The following is a 17,319-nucleotide window of genomic DNA, read 5'->3' on the forward strand; positions in this document are numbered from 1 at the left end:
TTACAGCGATAAATTAATATATTGTACAACGGCCTAGTTTTTCTATTATTATAAAATTATTTTAAAAATACGCATTGAAAAATTATTACATTGTTTGGAGTTCATATGAATTCATTATGTAAATTAATAAATATTTATGCAAAACTAACATTACAAATGCCATTGGTAAAAAAAATATAGCTTGGAATCTACAGGCTGATTCTTTTATCAAACAACACTTATTATTTCAAAAACTATTGACTTTTTTTTTTTAAATTTTAGACCCATCTTGTTCTAGAGCTATATGTTTTTTTTAAATATTTTCACCTTTATATTTATCAGGTAAACCATTATCAACTTTTGATTTTAAAATGACAACCTATACTTAAAATTTCATAAATTAATAAAGCTATTTTTTTAATTAATCATTACCTTAAAATTTCGAATTTAGAGCTAGTAGTTTATGAGTTATAGGTATTTAAAGTTTAGATTGGCAGAATCGAGTGGGGTACGGAGTTACCCCGCATAATGTTTGTCCACTACTCCGATTGTCATAACTTTAAATACTTATAACTCATAAATTAATCCTCCTAAATTCGATTTTTATGTATCAACATTTTTAGAAAAATATTCTGCTTTGGAATATGAAATTAAAAAACTGTGTTGCCATTCAAAAAAGTAAAAAACTTAAAAATTATAAGGATAAAAAATATTTAAAAAAAATATTTTTTTAATAAAAGCGTTGGTTTTTAATAACTTAAAAATATGTAAAAAAATATTTTGAAAAAGTCAATACTTTTTTGAATAATGAGTGTTTGATATAAAAATCACCCAGTATATATATTGTTTTTAAATGGTAAAATAAATTATTATCGCTCAGTGACTAAAAAACATTGCTTAGATCTATATATAAATAAGTAAAAAGCAAAAATATTCAACTAATGGTGAAACTATGCTATCTAATTGATTATTAAATATAAGAAAACTTTTAATTCTTATAAACTATTACTGTTGTTTTATTGACATTAAACACTATACCTAATTAAATAGTTACATAAATATTATTAATATTTTGTATGATGTCATTTTCGAAATGTATTGACTATTTCTTACCACTGATTGATGTCGATTTTCGGAATTAATTGGGAATCACAACGTATCAAATCATCCACTGTAGGTACTAAAAATACCCGTTTCTGCATTGTTGTGACATTATTGCTGTTATCGCAAAAGACTCTGGCAAGGGTCACTTTTCTGATTTCTGTCAGTTGATCTTGAATTTAAAAACATAGTTTAATTAAAAATAATTCATTCGAAATATTTCAAATGCACTAACATTCATTGAACGCTTTTGGCAAATCGTAAAAATATCTATCTGCAATTCTCGTCCTTACGAACTGTTCTCTGATGATACACCTCATCGTTGGACCAACCATTGCGTCGTCTTCGTGTTTCTCGAATAAAGCACCTACCAATAACTCTATTTTTTTCCAATGTTTGTATTGCTTCAATAATTTTTCAGATGCTTATATATAATATTATACAGGAATAAAGTAAGAATTATCAGACGATTACATATTTCAAATACGTTTGAACTTACACCTTCCACCATGATTTTGGCTAAATCTTGTACATTTCTTATTGCTTTTAGTCCACAATATTCTCTAAAGTTTGTGTAACTTGGAATACCATGATCGCGGTTTCTTTGTAAATCCAAACTGACAACATCCATCCCAAACAAATTTTCTGGATGAACAGTGTATAAGTAGTTTGTAAGCTAAACAAAATATTTAAACATAATATTATACATAAGGTAGTTAAATATTTTTAATACAATCTATTCTATGTACATCTTCATTATTTATCTGTAAAAAAAATAAATAAATAAGAAATTACGTCATTTTGATCGTATTTTAAGTACCAACCGTTTTTGTAAATAGCATATCGACTTTTTGTGTCTTCTGTGTAGATAGCCCTCTGACAAGTTGATCCATGTGATTCAATACTAAATAAGTCGGTCGGTTATAATGTTCCTTTAGCGAAATACTTCCGTTGAACTCTCGATCTTCCGCATACAAACTAAACAACGATATCAATACAAATTAATAAATTTGATAATTAATTTTCCGTACAAATACACATCAATGGACATCTCAATATATTTTTATGTTTTTTATAATCGAATTTCAGGTTTGCACAATCTTAGTGTCATAGGCATTTGTAAATGAAATTTAAATCAATATTGTTTATGTAGTAACCTATGATTGGGAATATATTCAAACGACTTCTTAATGAGGAGAAGTAAAAGCCGGTAAAGCAGTATGGAGTTTACTTAAATCAAATATATCAAATACACAGCTATTATGGCATCATGAGTCATTTTTATAATATTTACAAAGAACGAACTGATAAATGTTCAAGCATGTGCCATCGTGCCTCGGCATACATTACAGCGATAAATTAATATATTGTACAACGGCCTAGTTTTTCTATTATTATAAAATTATTTTAAAAATACGCATTGAAAAATTATTACATTGTTTGGAGTTCATATGAATTCATTATGTAAATTAATAAATATTTATGCAAAACTAACATTACAAATGCCATTGGTAAAAAAAATATAGCTTGGAATCTACAGGCTGATTCTTTTATCAAACAACACTTATTATTTCAAAAACTATTGACTTTTTTTTTTTAAATTTTAGACCCATCTTGTTCTAGAGCTATATGTTTTTTTTAAATATTTTCACCTTTATATTTATCAGGTAAACCATTATCAACTTTTGATTTTAAAATGACAACCTATACTTAAAATTTCATAAATTAATAAAGCTATTTTTTTAATTAATCATTACCTTAAAATTTCGAATTTAGAGCTAGTAGTTTATGAGTTATAGGTATTTAAAGTTTAGATTGGCAGAATCGAGTGGGGTACGGAGTTACCCCGCATAATGTTTGTCCACTACTCCGATTGTCATAACTTTAAATACTTATAACTCATAAATTAATCCTCCTAAATTCGATTTTTATGTATCAACATTTTTAGAAAAATATTCTGCTTTGGAATATGAAATTAAAAAACTGTGTTGCCATTCAAAAAAGTAAAAAACTTAAAAATTATAAGGATAAAAAATATTTAAAAAAAATATTTTTTTAATAAAAGCGTTGGTTTTTAATAACTTAAAAATATGTAAAAAAATATTTTGAAAAAGTCAATACTTTTTTGAATAATGAGTGTTTGATATAAAAATCACCCAGTATATATATTGTTTTTAAATGGTAAAATAAATTATTATCGCTCAGTGACTAAAAAACATTGCTTAGATCTATATATAAATAAGTAAAAAGCAAAAATATTCAACTAATGGTGAAACTATGCTATCTAATTGATTATTAAATATAAGAAAACTTTTAATTCTTATAAACTATTACTGTTGTTTTATTGACATTAAACACTATACCTAATTAAATAGTTACATAAATATTATTAATATTTTGTATGATGTCATTTTCGAAATGTATTGACTATTTCTGACCACTGATTGATGTCGATTTTCGGAATTAATTGGGAATCACAACGTATCAAATCATCCACTGTAGGTACTAAAAATACCCGTTTCTGCATTGTTGTGACATTATTGCTGTTATCGCAAAAGACTCTGGCAAGGGTCACTTTTCTGATTTCTGTCAGTTGATCTTGAATTTAAAAACATAGTTTAATTAAAAATAATTCATTCGAAATATTTCAAATGCACTAACATTCATTGAACGCTTTTGGCAAATCGTAAAAATATCTATCTGCAATTCTCGTCCTTACGAACTGTTCTCTGATGATACACCTCATCGTTGGACCAACCATTGCGTCGTCTTCGTGTTTCTCGAATAATGCACCTACCAATAACTCTATTTTTTTCCAATGTTTGTATTGCTTCAATAATTTTTCAGATGCCTATATATAATATTATACAGGAATAAAGTAAGAAGTATCAGACGATTACATATTTCAAATACGTTTGAACTTACACCTTCCACCATGATTTTGGCTAAATCTTGTACATTTCTTATTGCTTTTAGTCCACAATATTCTCTAAAGTTTGTGTAACTTGGAATACCATGATCGCGGTTTCTTTGTAAATCCAAACTGACAACATCCATCCCAAACAAAATTTTCTGGATGAACAGTGTATAAGTAGTTTGTAAGCTAAACAAAATATTTAAACATAATATTATACATAAGGTAGTTAAATATTTTTAATACAATCTATTCTATGTACATCTTCATTATTTATCTGTAAAAAAAATAAATAAATAAGAAATTACGTCATTTTGATCGTATTTTAAGTACCAACCGTTTTTGTAAATAGCATATCGACTTTTTGTGTCTTCTGTGTAGATAGCCCTCTGACAAGTTGATCCATGTGATTCAATACTAAATAAGTCGGTCGGTTATAATGTTCCTTTAGCGAAATACTTCCGTTGAACTCTCGATCTTCCGCATACAAACTAAACAACGATATCAATACAAATTAATAAATTTGATAATTAATTTTCCGTACAAATACACATCAATGGACATCTCAATATATTTTTATGTTTTTTATAATCGAATTACAGGTTTGCACAATCTTAGTGTCATAGGCATTTGTAAATGAAATTTAAATCAATATTGTTTATGTAGTAACCTATGATTGGGAATATATTCAAACGACTTCTTAATGAGGAGAAGTAAAAGCCGGTAAAGCAGTATGGAGTTTACTTAAATCAAATATATCAAATACACAGCTATTATGGCATCATGAGTCATTTTTATAATATTTACAAAGAACGAACTGATAAATGTTCAAGCATGTGCCATCGTGCCTCGGCATACATTACAGCGATAAATTAATATATTGTATAACGGCCTAGTTTTTCTATTATTATAAAATTATTTTAAAAATACGCATTGAAAAATTATTACATTGTTTGGAGTTCATATGAATTCATTATGTAAATTAATAAATATTTATGCAAAACTAACATTACAAATGCCATTGGTAAAAAAAATATAGCTTGGAATCTACAGGCTGATTCTTTTATCAAACAACACTTATTATTTCAAAAACTATTGACTTTTTTTTTTTAAATTTTAGACCCATCTTGTTCTAGAGCTATATGTTTTTTTTAAATATTTTCACCTTTATATTTATCAGGTAAACCATTATCAACTTTTGATTTTAAAATGACAACCTATACTTAAAATTTCATAAATTAATAAAGCTATTTTTTTAATTAATCATTACCTTAAAATTTCGAATTTAGAGCTAGTAGTTTATGAGTTATAGGTATTTAAAGTTTAGATTGGCAGAATCGAGTGGGGTACGGAGTTACCCCGCATAATGTTTGTCCACTACTCCGATTGTCATAACTTTAAATACTTATAACTCATAAATTAATCCTCCTAAATTCGATTTTTATGTATCAACATTTTTAGAAAAATATTCTGCTTTGGAATATGAAATTAAAAAACTGTGTTGCCATTCAAAAAAGTAAAAAACTTAAAAATTATAAGGATAAAAAATATTTAAAAAAAATATTTTTTTAATAAAAGCGTTGGTTTTTAATAACTTAAAAATATGTAAAAAAATATTTTGAAAAAGTCAATACTTTTTTGAATAATGAGTGTTTGATATAAAAATCACCCAGTATATATATTGTTTTTAAATGGTAAAATAAATTATTATCGCTCAGTGACTAAAAAACATTGCTTAGATCTATATATAAATAAGTAAAAAGCAAAAATATTCAACTAATGGTGAAACTATGCTATCTAATTGATTATTAAATATAAGAAAACTTTTAATTCTTATAAACTATTACTGTTGTTTTATTGACATTAAACACTATACCTAATTAAATAGTTACATAAATATTATTAATATTTTGTATGATGTCATTTTCGAAATGTATTGACTATTTCTGACCACTGATTGATGTCGATTTTCGGAATTAATTGGGAATCACAACGTATCAAATCATCCACTGTAGGTACTAAAAATACCCGTTTCTGCATTGTTGTGACATTATTGCTGTTATCGCAAAAGACTCTGGCAAGGGTCACTTTTCTGATTTCTGTCAGTTGATCTTGAATTTAAAAACATAGTTTAATTAAAAATAATTCATTCGAAATATTTCAAATGCACTAACATTCATTGAACGCTTTTGGCAAATCGTAAAAATATCTATCTGCAATTCTCGTCCTTACGAACTGTTCTCTGATGATACACCTCATCGTTGGACCAACCATTGCGTCGTCTTCGTGTTTCTCGAATAATGCACCTACCAATAACTCTATTTTTTTCCAATGTTTGTATTGCTTCAATAATTTTTCAGATGCCTATATATAATATTATACAGGAATAAAGTAAGAAGTATCAGACGATTACATATTTCAAATACGTTTGAACTTACACCTTCCACCATGATTTTGGCTAAATCTTGTACATTTCTTATTGCTTTTAGTCCACAATATTCTCTAAAGTTTGTGTAACTTGGAATACCATGATCGCGGTTTCTTTGTAAATCCAAACTGACAACATCCATCCCAAACAAAATTTTCTGGATGAACAGTGTATAAGTAGTTTGTAAGCTAAACAAAATATTTAAACATAATATTATACATAAGGTAGTTAAATATTTTTAATACAATCTATTCTATGTACATCTTCATTATTTATCTGTAAAAAAAATAAATAAATAAGAAATTACGTCATTTTGATCGTATTTTAAGTACCAACCGTTTTTGTAAATAGCATATCGACTTTTTGTGTCTTCTGTGTAGATAGCCCTCTGACAAGTTGATCCATGTGATTCAATACTAAATAAGTCGGTCGGTTATAATGTTCCTTTAGCGAAATACTTCCGTTGAACTCTCGATCTTCCGCATACAAACTAAACAACGATATCAATACAAATTAATAAATTTGATAATTAATTTTCCGTACAAATACACATCAATGGACATCTCAATATATTTTTATGTTTTTTATAATCGAATTACAGGTTTGCACAATCTTAGTGTCATAGGCATTTGTAAATGAAATTTAAATCAATATTGTTTATGTAGTAACCTATGATTGGGAATATATTCAAACGACTTCTTAATGAGGAGAAGTAAAAGCCGGTAAAGCAGTATGGAGTTTACTTAAATCAAATATATCAAATACACAGCTATTATGGCATCATGAGTCATTTTTATAATATTTACAAAGAACGAACTGATAAATGTTCAAGCATGTGCCATCGTGCCTCGGCATACATTACAGCGATAAATTAATATATTGTATAACGGCCTAGTTTTTCTATTATTATAAAATTATTTTAAAAATACGCATTGAAAAATTATTACATTGTTTGGAGTTCATATGAATTCATTATGTAAATTAATAAATATTTATGCAAAACTAACATTACAAATGCCATTGGTAAAAAAAATATAGCTTGGAATCTACAGGCTGATTCTTTTATCAAACAACACTTATTATTTCAAAAACTATTGACTTTTTTTTTTTAAATTTTAGACCCATCTTGTTCTAGAGCTATATGTTTTTTTTAAATATTTTCACCTTTATATTTATCAGGTAAACCATTATCAACTTTTGATTTTAAAATGACAACCTATACTTAAAATTTCATAAATTAATAAAGCTATTTTTTTAATTAATCATTACCTTAAAATTTCGAATTTAGAGCTAGTAGTTTATGAGTTATAGGTATTTAAAGTTTAGATTGGCAGAATCGAGTGGGGTACGGAGTTACCCCGCATAATGTTTGTCCACTACTCCGATTGTCATAACTTTAAATACTTATAACTCATAAATTAATCCTCCTAAATTCGATTTTTATGTATCAACATTTTTAGAAAAATATTCTGCTTTGGAATATGAAATTAAAAAACTGTGTTGCCATTCAAAAAAGTAAAAAACTTAAAAATTATAAGGATAAAAAATATTTAAAAAAAATATTTTTTTAATAAAAGCGTTGGTTTTTAATAACTTAAAAATATGTAAAAAAATATTTTGAAAAAGTCAATACTTTTTTGAATAATGAGTGTTTGATATAAAAATCACCCAGTATATATATTGTTTTTAAATGGTAAAATAAATTATTATCGCTCAGTGACTAAAAAACATTGCTTAGATCTATATATAAATAAGTAAAAAGCAAAAATATTCAACTAATGGTGAAACTATGCTATCTAATTGATTATTAAATATAAGAAAACTTTTAATTCTTATAAACTATTACTGTTGTTTTATTGACATTAAACACTATACCTAATTAAATAGTTACATAAATATTATTAATATTTTGTATGATGTCATTTTCGAAATGTATTGACTATTTCTTACCACTGATTGATGTCGATTTTCGGAATTAATTGGGAATCACAACGTATCAAATCATCCACTGTAGGTACTAAAAATACCCGTTTCTGCATTGTTGTGACATTATTGCTGTTATCGCAAAAGACTCTGGCAAGGGTCACTTTTCTGATTTCTGTCAGTTGATCTTGAATTTAAAAACATAGTTTAATTAAAAATAATTCATTCGAAATATTTCAAATGCACTAACATTCATTGAACGCTTTTGGCAAATCGTAAAAATATCTATCTGCAATTCTCGTCCTTACGAACTGTTCTCTGATGATACACCTCATCGTTGGACCAACCATTGCGTCGTCTTCGTGTTTCTCGAATAATGCACCTACCAATAACTCTATTTTTTTCCAATGTTTGTATTGCTTCAATAATTTTTCAGATGCTTATATATAATATTATACAGGAATAAAGTAAGAATTATCAGACGATTACATATTTCAAATACGTTTGAACTTACACCTTCCACCATGATTTTGGCTAAATCTTGTACATTTCTTATTGCTTTTAGTCCACAATATTCTCTAAAGTTTGTGTAACTTGGAATACCATGATCGCGGTTTCTTTGTAAATCCAAACTGACAACATCCATCCCAAACAAATTTTCTGGATGAACAGTGTATAAGTAGTTTGTAAGCTAAACAAAATATTTAAACATAATATTATACATAAGGTAGTTAAATATTTTTAATACAATCTATTCTATGTACATCTTCATTATTTATCTGTAAAAAAAATAAATAAATAAGAAATTACGTCATTTTGATCGTATTTTAAGTACCAACCGTTTTTGTAAATAGCATATCGACTTTTTGTGTCTTCTGTGTAGATAGCCCTCTGACAAGTTGATCCATGTGATTCAATACTAAATAAGTCGGTCGGTTATAATGTTCCTTTAGCGAAATACTTCCGTTGAACTCTCGATCTTCCGCATACAAACTAAACAACGATATCAATACAAATTAATAAATTTGATAATTAATTTTCCGTACAAATACACATCAATGGACATCTCAATATATTTTTATGTTTTTTATAATCGAATTACAGGTTTGCACAATCTTAGTGTCATAGGCATTTGTAAATGAAATTTAAATCAATATTGTTTATGTAGTAACCTATGATTGGGAATATATTCAAACGACTTCTTAATGAGGAGAAGTAAAAGCCGGTAAAGCAGTATGGAGTTTACTTAAATCAAATATATCAAATACACAGCTATTATGGCATCATGAGTCATTTTTATAATATTTACAAAGAACGAACTGATAAATGTTCAAGCATGTGCCATCGTGCCTCGGCATACATTACAGCGATAAATTAATATATTGTATAACGGCCTAGTTTTTCTATTATTATAAAATTATTTTAAAAATACGCATTGAAAAATTATTACATTGTTTGGAGTTCATATGAATTCATTATGTAAATTAATAAATATTTATGCAAAACTAACATTACAAATGCCATTGGTAAAAAAAATATAGCTTGGAATCTACAGGCTGATTCTTTTATCAAACAACACTTATTATTTCAAAAACTATTGACTTTTTTTTTTTAAATTTTAGACCCATCTTGTTCTAGAGCTATATGTTTTTTTTAAATATTTTCACCTTTATATTTATCAGGTAAACCATTATCAACTTTTGATTTTAAAATGACAACCTATACTTAAAATTTCATAAATTAATAAAGCTATTTTTTTAATTAATCATTACCTTAAAATTTCGAATTTAGAGCTAGTAGTTTATGAGTTATAGGTATTTAAAGTTTAGATTGGCAGAATCGAGTGGGGTACGGAGTTACCCCGCATAATGTTTGTCCACTACTCCGATTGTCATAACTTTAAATACTTATAACTCATAAATTAATCCTCCTAAATTCGATTTTTATGTATCAACATTTTTAGAAAAATATTCTGCTTTGGAATATGAAATTAAAAAACTGTGTTGCCATTCAAAAAAGTAAAAAACTTAAAAATTATAAGGATAAAAAATATTTAAAAAAAATATTTTTTTAATAAAAGCGTTGGTTTTTAATAACTTAAAAATATGTAAAAAAATATTTTGAAAAAGTCAATACTTTTTTGAATAATGAGTGTTTGATATAAAAATCACCCAGTATATATATTGTTTTTAAATGGTAAAATAAATTATTATCGCTCAGTGACTAAAAAACATTGCTTAGATCTATATATAAATAAGTAAAAAGCAAAAATATTCAACTAATGGTGAAACTATGCTATCTAATTGATTATTAAATATAAGAAAACTTTTAATTCTTATAAACTATTACTGTTGTTTTATTGACATTAAACACTATACCTAATTAAATAGTTACATAAATATTATTAATATTTTGTATGATGTCATTTTCGAAATGTATTGACTATTTCTTACCACTGATTGATGTCGATTTTCGGAATTAATTGGGAATCACAACGTATCAAATCATCCACTGTAGGTACTAAAAATACCCGTTTCTGCATTGTTGTGACATTATTGCTGTTATCGCAAAAGACTCTGGCAAGGGTCACTTTTCTGATTTCTGTCAGTTGATCTTGAATTTAAAAACATAGTTTAATTAAAAATAATTCATTCGAAATATTTCAAATGCACTAACATTCATTGAACGCTTTTGGCAAATCGTAAAAATATCTATCTGCAATTCTCGTCCTTACGAACTGTTCTCTGATGATACACCTCATCGTTGGACCAACCATTGCGTCGTCTTCGTGTTTCTCGAATAATGCACCTACCAATAACTCTATTTTTTTCCAATGTTTGTATTGCTTCAATAATTTTTCAGATGCTTATATATAATATTATACAGGAATAAAGTAAGAATTATCAGACGATTACATATTTCAAATACGTTTGAACTTACACCTTCCACCATGATTTTGGCTAAATCTTGTACATTTCTTATTGCTTTTAGTCCACAATATTCTCTAAAGTTTGTGTAACTTGGAATACCATGATCGCGGTTTCTTTGTAAATCCAAACTGACAACATCCATCCCAAACAAATTTTCTGGATGAACAGTGTATAAGTAGTTTGTAAGCTAAACAAAATATTTAAACATAATATTATACATAAGGTAGTTAAATATTTTTAATACAATCTATTCTATGTACATCTTCATTATTTATCTGTAAAAAAAATAAATAAATAAGAAATTACGTCATTTTGATCGTATTTTAAGTACCAACCGTTTTTGTAAATAGCATATCGACTTTTTGTGTCTTCTGTGTAGATAGCCCTCTGACAAGTTGATCCATGTGATTCAATACTAAATAAGTCGGTCGGTTATAATGTTCCTTTAGCGAAATACTTCCGTTGAACTCTCGATCTTCCGCATACAAACTAAACAACGATATCAATACAAATTAATAAATTTGATAATTAATTTTCCGTACAAATACACATCAATGGACATCTCAATATATTTTTATGTTTTTTATAATCGAATTTCAGGTTTGCACAATCTTAGTGTCATAGGCATTTGTAAATGAAATTTAAATCAATATTGTTTATGTAGTAACCTATGATTGGGAATATATTCAAACGACTTCTTAATGAGGAGAAGTAAAAGCCGGTAAAGCAGTATGGAGTTTACTTAAATCAAATATATCAAATACACAGCTATTATGGCATCATGAGTCATTTTTATAATATTTACAAAGAACGAACTGATAAATGTTCAAGCATGTGCCATCGTGCCTCGGCATACATTACAGCGATAAATTAATATATTGTACAACGGCCTAGTTTTTCTATTATTATAAAATTATTTTAAAAATACGCATTGAAAAATTATTACATTGTTTGGAGTTCATATGAATTCATTATGTAAATTAATAAATATTTATGCAAAACTAACATTACAAATGCCATTGGTAAAAAAAATATAGCTTGGAATCTACAGGCTGATTCTTTTATCAAACAACACTTATTATTTCAAAAACTATTGACTTTTTTTTTTAAATTTTAGACCCATCTTGTTCTAGAGCTATATGTTTTTTTTAAATATTTTCACCTTTATATTTATCAGGTAAACCATTATCAACTTTTGATTTTAAAATGACAACCTATACTTAAAATTTCATAAATTAATAAAGCTATTTTTTTAATTAATCATTACCTTAAAATTTCGAATTTAGAGCTAGTAGTTTATGAGTTATAGGTATTTAAAGTTTAGATTGGCAGAATCGAGTGGGGTACGGAGTTACCCCGCATAATGTTTGTCCACTACTCCGATTGTCATAACTTTAAATACTTATAACTCATAAATTAATCCTCCTAAATTCGATTTTTATGTATCAACATTTTTAGAAAAATATTCTGCTTTGGAATATGAAATTAAAAAACTGTGTTGCCATTCAAAAAAGTAAAAAACTTAAAAATTATAAGGATAAAAAATATTTAAAAAAAATATTTTTTTAATAAAAGCGTTGGTTTTTAATAACTTAAAAATATGTAAAAAAATATTTTGAAAAAGTCAATACTTTTTTGAATAATGAGTGTTTGATATAAAAATCACCCAGTATATATATTGTTTTTAAATGGTAAAATAAATTATTATCGCTCAGTGACTAAAAAACATTGCTTAGATCTATATATAAATAAGTAAAAAGCAAAAATATTCAACTAATGGTGAAACTATGCTATCTAATTGATTATTAAATATAAGAAAACTTTTAATTCTTATAAACTATTACTGTTGTTTTATTGACATTAAACACTATACCTAATTAAATAGTTACATAAATATTATTAATATTTTGTATGATGTCATTTTCGAAATGTATTGACTATTTCTTACCACTGATTGATGTCGATTTTCGGAATTAATTGGGAATCACAACGTATCAAATCATCCACTGTAGGTACTAAAAATACCCGTTTCTGCATTGTTGTGACATTATTGCTGTTATCGCAAAAGACTCTGGCAAGGGTCACTTTTCTGATTTCTGTCAGTTGATCTTGAATTTAAAAACATAGTTTAATTAAAAATAATTCATTCGAAATATTTCAAATGCACTAACATTCATTGAACGCTTTTGGCAAATCGTAAAAATATCTATCTGCAATTCTCGTCCTTACGAACTGTTCTCTGATGATACACCTCATCGTTGGACCAACCATTGCGTCGTCTTCGTGTTTCTCGAATAATGCACCTACCAATAACTCTATTTTTTTCCAATGTTTGTATTGCTTCAATAATTTTTCAGATGCCTATATATAATATTATACAGGAATAAAGTAAGAATTATCAGACGATTACATATTTCAAATACGTTTGAACTTACACCTTCCACCATGATTTTGGCTAAATCTTGTACATTTCTTATTGCTTTTAGTCCACAATATTCTCTAAAGTTTGTGTAACTTGGAATACCATGATCGCGGTTTCTTTGTAAATCCAAACTGACAACATCCATCCCAAACAAATTTTCTGGATGAACAGTGTATAAGTAGTTTGTAAGCTAAACAAAATATTTAAACATAATATTATACATAAGGTAGTTAAATAGTTTTAATACAATCTATTCTATGTACATCTTCATTATTTATCTGTAAAAAAAATAAATAAATAAGAAATTACGTCATTTTGATCGTATTTTAAGTACCAACCGTTTTTGTAAATAGCATATCGACTTTTTGTGTCTTCTGTGTAGATAGCCCTCTGACAAGTTGATCCATGTGATTCAATACTAAATAAGTCGGTCGGTTATAATGTTCCTTTAGCGAAATACTTCCGTTGAACTCTCGATCTTCCGCATACAAACTAAACAACGATATCAATACAAATTAATAAATTTGATAATTAATTTTCCGTACAAATACACATCAATGGACATCTCAATATATTTTTATGTTTTTTATAATCGAATTTCAGGTTTGCACAATCTTAGTGTCATAGGCATTTGTAAATGAAATTTAAATCAATATTGTTTATGTAGTAACCTATGATTGGGAATATATTCAAACGACTTCTTAATGAGGAGAAGTAAAAGCCGGTAAAGCAGTATGGAGTTTACTTAAATCAAATATATCAAATACACAGCTATTATGGCATCATGAGTCATTTTTATAATATTTACAAAGAACGAACTGATAAATGTTCAAGCATGTGCCATCGTGCCTCGGCATACATTACAGCGATAAATTAATATATTGTACAACGGCCTAGTTTTTCTATTATTATAAAATTATTTTAAAAATACGCATTGAAAAATTATTACATTGTTTGGAGTTCATATGAATTCATTATGTAAATTAATAAATATTTATGCAAAACTAACATTACAAATGCCATTGGTAAAAAAAATATAGCTTGGAATCTACAGGCTGATTCTTTTATCAAACAACACTTATTATTTCAAAAACTATTGACTTTTTTTTTTAAATTTTAGACCCATCTTGTTCTAGAGCTATATGTTTTTTTTAAATATTTTCACCTTTATATTTATCAGGTAAACCATTATCAACTTTTGATTTTAAAATGACAACCTATACTTAAAATTTCATAAATTAATAAAGCTATTTTTTTAATTAATCATTACCTTAAAATTTCGAATTTAGAGCTAGTAGTTTATGAGTTATAGGTATTTAAAGTTTAGATTGGCAGAATCGAGTGGGGTACGGAGTTACCCCGCATAATGTTTGTCCACTACTCCGATTGTCATAACTTTAAATACTTATAACTCATAAATTAATCCTCCTAAATTCGATTTTTATGTATCAACATTTTTAGAAAAATATTCTGCTTTGGAATATGAAATTAAAAAACTGTGTTGCCATTCAAAAAAGTAAAAAACTTAAAAATTATAAGGATAAAAAATATTTAAAAAAAATATTTTTTTAATAAAAGCGTTGGTTTTTAATAACTTAAAAATATGTAAAAAAATATTTTGAAAAAGTCAATACTTTTTTGAATAATGAGTGTTTGATATAAAAATCACCCAGTATATATATTGTTTTTAAATGGTAAAATAAATTATTATCGCTCAGTGACTAAAAAACATTGCTTAGATCTATATATAAATAAGTAAAAAGCAAAAATATTCAACTAATGGTGAAACTATGCTATCTAATTGATTATTAAATATAAGAAAACTTTTAATTCTTATAAACTATTACTGTTGTTTTATTGACATTAAACACTATACCTAATTAAATAGTTACATAAATATTATTAATATTTTGTATGATGTCATTTTCGAAATGTATTGACTATTTCTTACCACTGATTGATGTCGATTTTCGGAATTAATTGGGAATCACAACGTATCAAATCATCCACTGTAGGTACTAAAAATACCCGTTTCTGCATTGTTGTGACATTATTGCTGTTATCGCAAAAGACTCTGGCAAGGGTCACTTTTCTGATTTCTGTCAGTTGATCTTGAATTTAAAAACATAGTTTAATTAAAAATAATTCATTCGAAATATTTCAAATGCACTAACATTCATTGAACGCTTTTGGCAAATCGTAAAAATATCTATCTGCAATTCTCGTCCTTACGAACTGTTCTCTGATGATACACCTCATCGTTGGACCAACCATTGCGTCGTCTTCGTGTTTCTCGAATAATGCACCTACCAATAACTCTATTTTTTTCCAATGTTTGTATTGCTTCAATAATTTTTCAGATGCCTATATATAATATTATACAGGAATAAAGTAAGAATTATCAGACGATTACATATTTCAAATACGTTTGAACTTACACCTTCCACCATGATTTTGGCTAAATCTTGTACATTTCTTATTGCTTTTAGTCCACAATATTCTCTAAAGTTTGTGTAACTTGGAATACCATGATCGCGGTTTCTTTGTAAATCCAAACTGACAACATCCATCCCAAACAAATTTTCTGGATGAACAGTGTATAAGTAGTTTGTAAGCTAAACAAAATATTTAAACATAATATTATACATAAGGTAGTTAAATAGTTTTAATACAATCTATTCTATGTACATCTTCATTATTTATCTGTAAAAAAAATAAATAAATAAGAAATTACGTCATTTTGATCGTATTTTAAGTACCAACCGTTTTTGTAAATAGCATATCGACTTTTTGTGTCTTCTGTGTAGATAGCCCTCTGACAAGTTGATCCATGTGATTCAATACTAAATAAGTCGGTCGGTTATAATGTTCCTTTAGCGAAATACTTCCGTTGAACTCTCGATCTTCCGCATACAAACTAAACAACGATATCAATACAAATTAATAAATTTGATAATTAATTTTCCGTACAAATACACATCAATGGACATCTCAATATATTTTTATGTTTTTTATAATCGAATTTCAGGTTTGCACAATCTTAGTGTCATAGGCATTTGTAAATGAAATTTAAATCAATATTGTTTATGTAGTAACCTATGATTGGGAATATATTCAAACGACTTCTTAATGAGGAGAAGTAAAAGCCGGTAAAGCAGTATGGAGTTTACTTAAATCAAATATATCAAATACACAGCTATTATGGCATCATGAGTCATTTTTATAATATTTACAAAGAACGAACTGATAAATGTTCAAGCATGTGCCATCGTGCCTCGGCATACATTACAGCGATAAATTAATATATTGTATAACGGCCTAGTTTTTCTATTATTATAAAATTATTTTAAAAATACGCATTGAAAAATTATTACATTGTTTAGAGTTCATATGAATTCATTATGTAAATTAATAAATATTTATGCAAAACTAACATTACAAATGCCATTGGTAAAAAAAATATAGCTTGGAATCTACAGGCTGATTCTTTTATCAAACAACACTTATTATTTCAAAAACTATTGACTTTTTTTTTTAAATTTTAGACCCATCTTGTTCTAGAGCTATATGTTTTTTTTAAAATATTTTCACCTTTATATTTATCAGGTAAACCTTTATCAAC

The 17,319-nt window shown here is 26.7% G+C and overlaps 7 pseudogenes; all 7 read right to left on the reverse strand.

Moving 5' to 3' along the window:
* Positions 1-1,061: 1,061 nt before the first annotated feature.
* LOC149062789 (peroxidase-like) lies at positions 1,062-2,075 on the reverse strand (annotated as a pseudogene).
* A 1,412-nt stretch (positions 2,076-3,487) lies between these two features.
* Positions 3,488-4,349, reverse strand: LOC149062790 (peroxidase-like; annotated as a pseudogene).
* Positions 4,350-5,914: 1,565 nt separating this feature from the next.
* Positions 5,915-6,776, reverse strand: LOC149062791 (peroxidase-like; annotated as a pseudogene).
* A 1,565-nt stretch (positions 6,777-8,341) lies between these two features.
* LOC149062792 (peroxidase-like) lies at positions 8,342-9,355 on the reverse strand (annotated as a pseudogene).
* A 1,412-nt stretch (positions 9,356-10,767) lies between these two features.
* Positions 10,768-11,781, reverse strand: LOC149062793 (peroxidase-like; annotated as a pseudogene).
* A 1,411-nt stretch (positions 11,782-13,192) lies between these two features.
* Positions 13,193-14,206, reverse strand: LOC149062794 (peroxidase-like; annotated as a pseudogene).
* A 1,411-nt stretch (positions 14,207-15,617) lies between these two features.
* Positions 15,618-16,631, reverse strand: LOC149062795 (peroxidase-like; annotated as a pseudogene).
* Positions 16,632-17,319: the final 688 nt, after the last annotated feature.

The sequence above is a fragment of the Diuraphis noxia genome, unplaced genomic scaffold (genome assembly GCF_037042655.1).
Source record: "Diuraphis noxia isolate RWA-SAM2 unplaced genomic scaffold, SU_Dnox_SAM2 contig0001, whole genome shotgun sequence".
In the NCBI taxonomy this organism is placed as follows: Eukaryota; Metazoa; Arthropoda; class Insecta; order Hemiptera; family Aphididae; genus Diuraphis; species Diuraphis noxia.